The sequence below is a fragment of the Scyliorhinus torazame genome, chromosome 7, assembly GCF_047496885.1.
Source record: "Scyliorhinus torazame isolate Kashiwa2021f chromosome 7, sScyTor2.1, whole genome shotgun sequence".
In the NCBI taxonomy this organism is placed as follows: domain Eukaryota; kingdom Metazoa; phylum Chordata; class Chondrichthyes; order Carcharhiniformes; family Scyliorhinidae; genus Scyliorhinus; species Scyliorhinus torazame.
In genome coordinates this window covers 232,522,413-232,532,596 of record NC_092713.1, presented here as the reverse complement: position 1 = coordinate 232,532,596, position 10,184 = coordinate 232,522,413, and the positions used below count along the sequence as shown (strand labels likewise).

General features: G+C 51.8%; 1 non-coding gene across 1 annotated transcript; it reads right to left on the bottom strand.

Moving 5' to 3' along the window:
• Positions 1-2,770: 2,770 nt before the first annotated feature.
• On the bottom strand, positions 2,771-2,961 carry LOC140427544 (U2 spliceosomal RNA). Its single transcript, XR_011948560.1, has one exon. It is a non-coding gene; the product is annotated as a U2 spliceosomal RNA (small nuclear RNA).
• Positions 2,962-10,184: the final 7,223 nt, after the last annotated feature.

Sequence of the window (10,184 nt, the reverse complement as noted above, 5' to 3'; positions counted from 1 at the left end):
ATGAAGATGCTCGCCTGAAGTTGTGTGGTGGTCAGGATTGGAGGCGGAGATTGAGCAGCTCCCCCATCAGTGCGGAGTGTGCCAGGAGCAACAGAAGCCCCCGCCTGCAGCACTTCTTCATCTTTGGGAGTGGCTGGGTCGACCATGGGTATTTCTCCATGCCGATTTTGCCGGCTGTTTTCCGGCGTCCATTTTCCTCCTCCTCATTGACATGCACTGAAATTGGCTGGACATCCACAGGATGTCATCAATGACTTTGATAGCAACGATCGAAAAGCTCAGGCTCTCTTTTAGAATGCACAGCATCCCGGAGGTACTGGTCTCTGACAATGGAACACCATTTACGAGTGCAGAGTTTGAAAAATCCATGCGGACGAATGGAGTGCGCCACGCAAGTACTGCCCCATATCACCCTGCTTCAAATGGTTTGGCTGGTCCAAAGGTTCAAGCGTGGCATGAGCAAGCAGAGCTCCAGGTTTCTTGACACACATTTGGCGCGCTTCCATTTTTATTGCTACTCCAAACCACATGCCGCCACTAGCTTGGCACCGACGGAACTTCTCATGGGATGTCGGCTCCGAACTCACATCAGCTTGACGTTGCCAGATATTGGCAAAAAGGTGCAACTGGGGCGTTGCCCTGTCGAGTATGCCTCACCTAGACAATTCATACCAGGTGACTTGGCCCACGTGCTCAATTCTAAGCGAGTTCCTGGCACTACCATTCGGCAGACCAGGCCAGTGTCATATCGGTTTGTGTGCAGAACCCGGAATCAAATTGGCATCTCGATCATCTCTGTGGTAGGAGCCTCGTAATTGGTGATCCCCTTTTGGATGAACAGTGTCATCCCACAGAGGACTTGATACCGAGATACAGAATGCAGAAGATTCTGACTCCGCAATGGAGGTCCAGTCACCAGATGTTTTTCACAACCAACCGCCGACAGTGATGCCGCCATGACGTTCGATGAGAAAGCGTTGGTAGCCTGCCTTGGCGACGCCCAAGAGGCAGCCATGTGCTAAGCAGTGTAGAGCTCTTCCTTCTCCTTTGTCAGGTGCGTTTTCGGACTTTGGGGAGGAATGTTTGAACCCCACGAGACCCACAGGACCCAGCTGATTAGGTTCCGCGTGTGTCTCGTGGAGAACGAGCTTCCATGTTCCATTGGTGGGTGAGAGAGGAAATCAAAGTATATAAACCCGGCCCAAGTGTGAGTTGGGCGCAGTAGTCCCTGTGTACATAGTTTGTTCAGACTTCTATAAATAAACCTTTTATTCCCAACGCTTCCTGCATGGCTGCTTCTGTGAACTCAACAAAAGAAAAGAAAATAATTTCATTTCTCTGGCATCTAACCGCAAAAGCCAACTTTGAAGGAGTTTATTTTGTTCACTCGGCATACACAGTAGGATATTTGACACATACAAAACCCCACATACAACAGTAACATGGCCAGTTTGTTGGTTAGTTTTTGGGACGCACATTAGTGTGGGCGGCGTGGTAGCACAGTGGTTAGCACTGTTGCTTCAGAGCGCCAGGGTCCCAGGTTCGATTCCCGGCTTGGGTCACTGTTTGTGCGGAGTCTGCACGTTCTCCCCATGTCTGCGTGGGTTTCCTCCGGGTGCTCCGGTTTCTTCCCACAAGCCCCGAAAGATGTGCTGTTAGGCAATTTTGCCATTCTGAATTCTCCCTCAGTGTACCCAAAAAAAGATACCGGAGTGTGGCGACTAGGGGATTTTCCCGATAACTTCATTGCAGTGTTAATGCTAATAATCTAATAGGGTGAAACCACTGTGTTGTATTGTGCTGCCACAGTATTACGTGTTGTACAGTATTGCCACTATATTACATGTTGTACGGTTTTGGCTCTGCCCGTGGCTCCTCCCCCTAGGGCCTGGGTATATAAGCTGCCGACCTCTCACACTGCCTCATTCTGGGGCACGCTGCCAGCTCTGTTGTAAGTCAATTAAAGCCATAGTTTCATTCTCTCTGCGTTTTCCATCTTAATTGATGGCACATCAATTTAATTGACTTACAATAAATTAAAGAGCTGTTTTACATGGATCCGGGCCTCAAACCGGACCTCCTGCAGATAGACCCCCAATCAGCCGACGCCGATGTCATCTTCGCACACTGGCTACGATGTCTAGAATCTCTCATCAATTCTTCCGCCGTCGCCGTCACCGAGGAGCACAAGCTGCGAGTCCTCATCTCCCGCGTGAGCCCGCGAATTTTTCTCATCTTCCGGGACACGGCCTCATTTGATGAAGCCATTAATCTCTTGAAAGGACGGTATGTGAAATGGGTTAATGGACTGTTCGCCAGGCATCTCCTTGCCACGCTGCGTCAGTGCCCTGGAGAGTCGCTGGCAGAATTTCTGCGCGTTTTGGGGGTGCTCGGCGGAGTCTGCAACTGCAAGGCTGTGTCGGCTACTAAGCACACTGAACTTCTGATCAGGGACGCCTATGTTGCCGGCATTGATTCACACTGTGTTCGCCAGCACCTGCTAGAGAGGGAGACACTCGACCTCCGGGAAACGGTGCAGCTTGCTGAATCACTGGAGTTGGCCTTCCGTAACATGGGTGCCTATGCCTCCGACCACACGGCACCCTCGTGGACGTCGGGGGCACCGCCATCTTTGACGATACCCGCCATGTGCGACCCGCGGGGGCCGCCATCTTCGACACCACCTGCCACGTGCGACCCACGGGGGCCGCCATCTCCGACGCCATTTTTTTTTTTTTCTTTTTTCCTTTTTTTTTCTCCCCATAAAGGGGTGGTGTGCACCATTCCTGGAGATACTGCAATATCAGGTCAATGCGTGGAGTGGACGGAGCAAGGCCCTAGTCCATCTCCCTGCTCTAAAAATCAATTTAATATATGGTCCCCAGATAAGGGACATTTCAGATATTAAACTGAAAAGAACAGAAACTACACTTGATCTTAGCCAAAAGGCCGAGAAGCGATCTCCGACGCCATTTTAAAAGTCCACCGCCGAATCTCCGGCACCATTTTTGAAGTCCACCGCAGCACCCTCGACGCCATTTTCAAAGTCCACCGCCGCCTCCCGGAACCTGGCTCGCCCGTCCGTCAGCTGGCCTCTGCTACTCCCGAGCGGCCCGCCCGCTGTCCGAAGCCCGCCCGCCGTCCCGTGGCCGCCTCCATCACCCGAGTCCATCTCGGCCTCGTCACCTCGCAAAAGTTATGATGGCGGTCCAGATCAACGGCCACGAGACGGCCTGCCTTTTTGACTCCGGGAGCACAGACAGCTTCATACACCCGGACACGGCACGGCGCTACTCCCTACCCGTTTTACCCACAGCCCAGAGAATCTACCTGGCCTCTGGGTCACATACCATGCAAATTCGTGGGTACTGTGCCGTGACTCTCACGGTATGGGGGCGTAGATTTCAAAATTATAGGCTCTACGTCCTCCCACACCTCTGCGCGGACATTCTTCTGGGTCTTGACTTCCAGTGCAACCTCCAGAGTATCACCCTGAAGTTCGATGGACCCCTGCCCCCACTCATCGTCTGGAGCCTCTCGACCCTTAAGGTCACCCGTCTCTCGCTCTTCGCCACCCTCACCCCAGACTGTAAGCCAGTCGCCACTAAGAGCAGACGATACAGTGCTCGGGACATGACCTTCATCAGGTCGGAGGTTCAGCGGCTCCTGCGTGAAGGCATCATAGAGGCCAGTAACAGCCCCTGGAGAGCTCAAGTGGTGGTCGGCAAGACTGGGGAGAAGCATCGGATGGTCATCAACTGCAGTCAGGCCATCAACCGGTACAAGCAGCTCGATGCGTACCCCCTTCCCCGCAATCTGACATGGTCAATCAGATTGCGCAGTACCGGGTCTTCTCCACCGTGGACCTGAAGTCCGTGTACCACCAGCTCCCTATCCACCCGGAGGACCGCCAGTACACTGTCTTCGAGGCAGCTGGCCGCCTCTACCACTTTCTTCGGGTTCCCTTCGGCATCACCAATGGGGTCTCGGTCTTCCAGCGAGCAATGGATCAAATGGTTGACGAGTACGGGCTGCGGACCACGTTCCCGTATCTAGATAATGTCACCATCTATGGCCATGATCAGCAGGACCACTACACTAACCTCAAGAAATTCCTCCACGCTGCCCAGCTCCCTAATCTGACATACAATAAGGAGAAATGCGTGTTCCGCACAACCCGACTAGCCATCCTTGGCTACGTCGTGGAAAACGGAGTCCTAGGGCCCGGCCCCGACCGCATGTGCCCCCTCCTGCAACTCCCCCTCTCCCACTGCCCCAAGGCCCCGAAGAGATGCCTGGGTTCTTTTCGTACTATGCCCAGTGGGTCCCCAATTATGCGGACAAGGCCCGCCCACTCATCAATTCCACCGTTTTTCCCCTGACGGCTGATGCTCGCCTGGCCTTCAACCGCATCAAGGCGGATGTTGCCAAGGCCACGATGCAAGCAGTGGATGAATCCATCCTGTTCCAGGTAGAGTGCGATGCGTCTGACTTTGCCCTGGCCGCGACCCTCAACCAGGCGGGCAGGCCCGTGGCTTTCTTCTCCCGTACCCTCCAGGCTTCCGAAATTCGGCACTCCTCTGTCGAAAAGGAAGCCCAAGCCATTGTGGAAGCTGTGTGATATTGGAGGCATTACCTGGCCGGCAGGCGATTCATTCTCCTCACTGACCAATGGCCTTCATGTTCAGTGACACACAGCGGGGCAAGATCAAGAACGATAAGATATTGAGGTGGAGAATCGAAATCTCCACCTACAACTATGATATCCAGTATCGTCCTGGGAAGCTTAATGAGCCCCCAAATGCCCTTTCCCGCGGTACTTGTGCCAACGCACAAGTAAACCGACGGCGGGCCTTCCACAATGACCTCTGTCACCCGAGGGTCACCCGGCTCTTCCATTATATCACAGCCCGCAACCTGCCTTACTCCATCGAGGAGGTCAGGACCATGACCAGGGACTGCCAGGTCTGCGTGGAGTGCAAACCGCACTTCTATCGGCCAGACAGAGCACGCCTGGTAAAAGCCTCACACCCCTTTGAATGCCTCAGCATTGATTTCAAAGGGCCCCTCCCCTCCACTGGCCATAACGTGTACTTCCTCAACATCCTTGACGAGTACTCACATTTCCCTTTCGCCATCCCATGCCCAGACAGGACCTCTGCCACAGTCATCAAGGCCCTGAGCAGTGTCTTCACCTTGTTAGGTTTCCCCACTCACATCCATAGTGATCGGGGTTCCTCCTTCATGAGTGATGAGCTGCGTCAGTTCCTGCTTAGCAAAGGCATTGCCTCAAGCAGGACTACCAGCTACAATCCCCGGGGGAACGGACAGGTGGAGAGGGAGAACGCAACGGTCTGGAAGGCCGTCCTTCTTGCCCTGTGGTCTAGAGGTCTCCCGCTGGCAGGAGGTCCTTCCCAATGCGCTCCAGTCCATCCGGTCGCTTCTCTGCATCTCTACTAATGTGACCCCCCACGAGAGGATGTTTGCCTTCCCCAGAAGGTCCACCTCAGGGGTCTTGCTCCCGACCTGGCTGACGTTTCCAGGGCCCGTCCTCCTCCTTCGACATGTGAGGACACATAAGTTGGATCCTCTGGTCGAGACGGTCCTTCTCCTCCATGCGAATCCTCAGTACGCCTACGTGGCAGACCATGGGGGGGCGGGAGGACACAGACTCCCTTCGGGATTTGCACCCACAGGTTCCCCAGCGACTGTCACCTGCGCTCCCGACTCTATTCCTCCCCTCTCCACTACTACTGGACCCGACCCTATACCCCCTTCCCCCGTTGCTGCCCACCCGCCTGAGAACACAGAAGCTGTCTTGCTCGAGGACACGCTGGCCTCAACGCTTCAACCCACACCACAGCCGGAACTGAGGCACTCATGGCGGACAATCAAAGCCCCTGTCAGACTCAATTGCTGATGCAACTCGTTCACTTCACCGCCGCCGGACGTTTTTTAAACAGGGAGTGAATGTGGTGAAACCACTGTGTTGTAATGTGCTGCCACTATATTACATGTTGTACGGTTTTGGCTCTGCCCGTGGCTCCTCCTCCTAGGGCCTGGGTATATAAGCTGCCGACCTCTCACACTGCCTCATTCTGGGGCACGCTGCCAGCTCTGTTGTAAGTCAATTAAAGCCATAGTTTAATTCGCTCTGCATTTTCATTCTTAATTGATGGCATATCATTACCTACACCACAAGGAAAACCCCTTGCTTTTATACAGCTAGTGTCGTTGGGAACCTTAGCATTTGCCTGACTTGACGGGCGCGATTCTCCGAAATGGAGACTAAGTGTTCCCGCCGTCGTGAACGCCGTTGCGAAACTGGCGCGGGGACTACTGATTCTGGCCCCCACAGGGGGCCAGCACGGCGCTGGAGCGGGGGACTTCTTCAGCGTGCCGGCCCCGATGTAACATGGCGTGGGGGTTCAGGGGGCGGCCGCGCAACAAAGTAGGCCCTGGGGGGAGAGGCCGGCCCGCCGATCGGTGGGCCCTGATCGCGGGCCAGACCCCATCGGAGGACACCCCCCCCCCCCCCCCCCCCCGGGGACGGAGCCCCCCTCCCCCACCCCCCATCCCCCCATCCCCACAGGCCGCCCCCTGACCCTTCGCGCAGAGTCCCCGCCGGCAGCAACCAGGGGTGAATGGCGCCGGCGGGACTCAGCTTTTTCCGCGCGGCCGCTCGGCCCATTCGGGCCGGAAAATCGGGGGCCCCGCCGCGACAACAGCACCGCGCCAAATGCGCCGGCGCAAATGGCTCCGATTCTCCGCACCCCGGAAAATTGCGCGCCGGTGTCGGGGCGGCGTGGCGCGGTTGCAGCGATTCTCCGGCCCAGCGCGGGGCTGGGAGAACCGCGCCCGACAACTGGACCATGGTTTAACATATCTGAAAGATGGCAGCACAACTGAGGTTCTATCCTCCAATCTGTGAAATGAGTCTTGAACCCACACCCTGCTGATTCATAGGTGAGAATGCTGGCAACTGAATGAAGTTGACACAATCTGCCAATTTAAAAGAGTATTTTTTTAAAAATGAAGTAAATGCAGTTTTTGAATCTTTGAGTCCTGTTTCATTCTGATACTGTCCTCTGTGCATGAATCAAATGGGATAGTCATAGCTAGCAACAAACTCACATGAAGAATTCACCCACAAACTTACAGCTGATTGCCCATGAATTCCAATGTTTCTGCTGACCTTGGGGTTTTGACAATATGAGCTCCTGTGGGGATGGGTGTGGTGGAGGGAGGTGGTAGGGGTGGTTGTGGTTTGAGTAGGAAGGAACTTATTTGATTTATGCCTATAAATTGTGGTCAACTCGGATAGTTCAGATCCTGACTCAAATTCCAGCTCAACTTGCCCTCAGGGGCATTACTGGAGGGAAATTACTGGAGAGAATTCTTCGAGACAGGATCTACTCCCATTTGGAAGGAAGTGGACGTATTAGCGAGAGGCAGCACGGTTTTGTGAAGGGGAGATGTGCCTCACTAACTTGATAGAGGTTTTCGAGGGGGTCACAAAGATGATTGATGGAGGTCGGGCAGTGAATGTTATCTATATGGACTTCAGTAAGGCCTTTGACAAGGTCTCTCATGGCAGACTGGTACAAAAGGTGAAGTCACACAGGATCAGAGGTGAGCTGGCAAGATGGATACAGAACTGGCTAGGTCATAGAAGGCAGAGAGTAGCAATGAAAGGGTGCTTTTCTGATTGGAGGGCTGTTACTAGTGGTGTTCAGTGCTGGGGACTTTGCTGTTTGTAGTATATGTAAATGATTTGGAGGAAAATGTAACTGGTTTGATTAGTAAGTTTGCAGATGACACAAAGATTGGTGGAATTGCGGATAGCGATGAGGACTGTCAGAGGATACAATAGGATTTAGATAATTTGGAGACTTGGGCGGAGAGATGGCAGATGGAGTTTAACCTGGACAAATGTGAGGTAATGCATTTTGGAAGGTCTAATACAGGTAGGGAATATACAGTGAATGGTAGAACCCTCAAGAGTATTGACAGTCAGAGAGATCTAGGTGTACAGGTCCACAGGTCACTGAAAGGGGCAACATAGGTGGAGAAGGTAGTCAAGAAGACATACGGCAAGCTTGCCGTCATTGGCCGGGGCACTGAGTATAAGAATTGGCAATTCATGTTGCAGCTGTATAGAGCCTTAGTTCGGCCACACTTGGAGTATAGTGTTCAATTCTGGTTGCCGTACTACCAGAAGGATGTGGCGGCTTTAGAGAGGGTGCAGAAGAAATTTACCAGGATGTTGCCTGGTATGGAACATAGAACATAGAACATTACAGCGCAGTACAGGCCCTTCGGCCCTCGATGTTGCGCCGACCACTCTAAAGCCCATCTACACTATTCCCTTATCGTCCATATTTATAGAAGGGGATTAGCTATGAGGAGAGGTTGAATAAACTTGGTTTGTTCTCACTGGAATGAAGGAGGTTGATGGGCGACCTGATAAAGGTCTATAAAATTATGAGAGGCAGAGACAGAGTGGATAGTCAGAGGCTTTTCCCCAGGGTAGAGGGGTCAATTACTAGGGGGCATAAGTTTAAGGTGCGAGAGGCGAGGTTTAGAGATGTACAAGGCAAGTATTTTACATAGAGGGTGGTGGGTGCCTGTAACTCGCTGCCGGAGAAGGTGGTGGAAGCAGGGAAGATAGTGACGTTTAAGGGGCATCTTGACAAATACATGAATAGGATTGGAATAGAGGGATACGGACCCAGGAAGTGTAGAAGATTTTAGTTTAGATGGACAGCATGGTCGGCGTTTGCTTGGAGGGCCGGAGGGCCTGTTCCTTTGCTTTACTTTTCTTTGTTCTTTGTTCAAACCATTAGTTGTATAGGTTGGGAGGCAGCCATGTTTTCCGTGTGACGAAAAATTGCTCCTTTTCATGCCCAACAGCTCCTGTACAACCCTTCAAAGTCCTGCTCCAGGCCCAATCAACATTTGCTTGATTATCAATGAGCTGGAATTAAGGTGCACAATAAATGCTGGAAGTGCCATCCAGGGGTGGCATGAGCCCTTGTTGGAGGTTCTCCATGTGTGAGTCCTCCTTTTTTCCATCGGGGATTTGGTATGCAGTGTGTTCCATGCCACAGTCCTGTGCAATAGAAGATTAAGGTGGTTCAAGGAGTTCCAGGCCTCCTGTATTTTCTGCAGCCTATATGTGTTTTGCATATACCTATGCTGTCCCTGTTTTATTATTTGAGGGAGCTGCAATCCTGAAGTTTTATTTGGACTTCAGTCCCACACTCCTAATCTTTGGCCACCCGGTGTGGGGGAGGGCAGAAGGGAAGATCTCTTTGTTAGCCTGCTCTTGGACCTGGAAAAGCTAGCCATTGACATGTCCAGGCAGTGAACGGTTGAGGGGGTTGTTCGGACCAACACCGTCCGTCACTCTTCTGTGGCTATGTTTGCGTCCAGGTGTCCCTGGCAAGGGAGCATGCGGTGTCCACAAGTACATTTGAGGCCTTCCATGACTGGTGGATGCTGCAGGGGCTAGAATGCATCCTCAGACCCAGGAATCTTATTTGAATTTAATAAATTTCTGTTACATTTTATGTTACTTCAGGGGCTGTTAATTTGTTAATTCATTATTAATTTGTTTATTTTATTTTTATTCAATAGAGTATGAATGCTGGCAACTTGTTGATTCAATGTTGATGTGGTCTATCCAGGAAAATGACCAGGTTTTCTTACAAATGCATCGGGTGAGAATGGTAGCCAGATCTAAGCGATCACTCCCTGTGTACCTAAATCCAAAATTGTTCCCATTTATACAAAGAGTGAGATCTTTAATTTGCCACCCGGGTAAACATAAGTGGCTGTATAGGTGTACACTGTATGAGTCATCGTACACACCAAACAGAATCATCATACACACCACTTTTCATCACCACCGGACACCTCAAAGTGTTTTAACAGCCAATGAAATAAAGTTGGAGGACTGGGCGGATGTTCAGCTCTGTGCACCAGCTATTAATATGCCCCTACAATATCAAAGATTGTTTTATTACTATTAATAATAATCTGCAGTAAAGACTTTAAACACCTAACGTTCCTTCTAAATTTGTCAACATTGGTTGAATAATTTTGATGACTGGCAACAGATTGCAAACTCATTTAAACATACAGAGTTGCGCCTACTTTCGAGTGTACAATGGCATGCACAC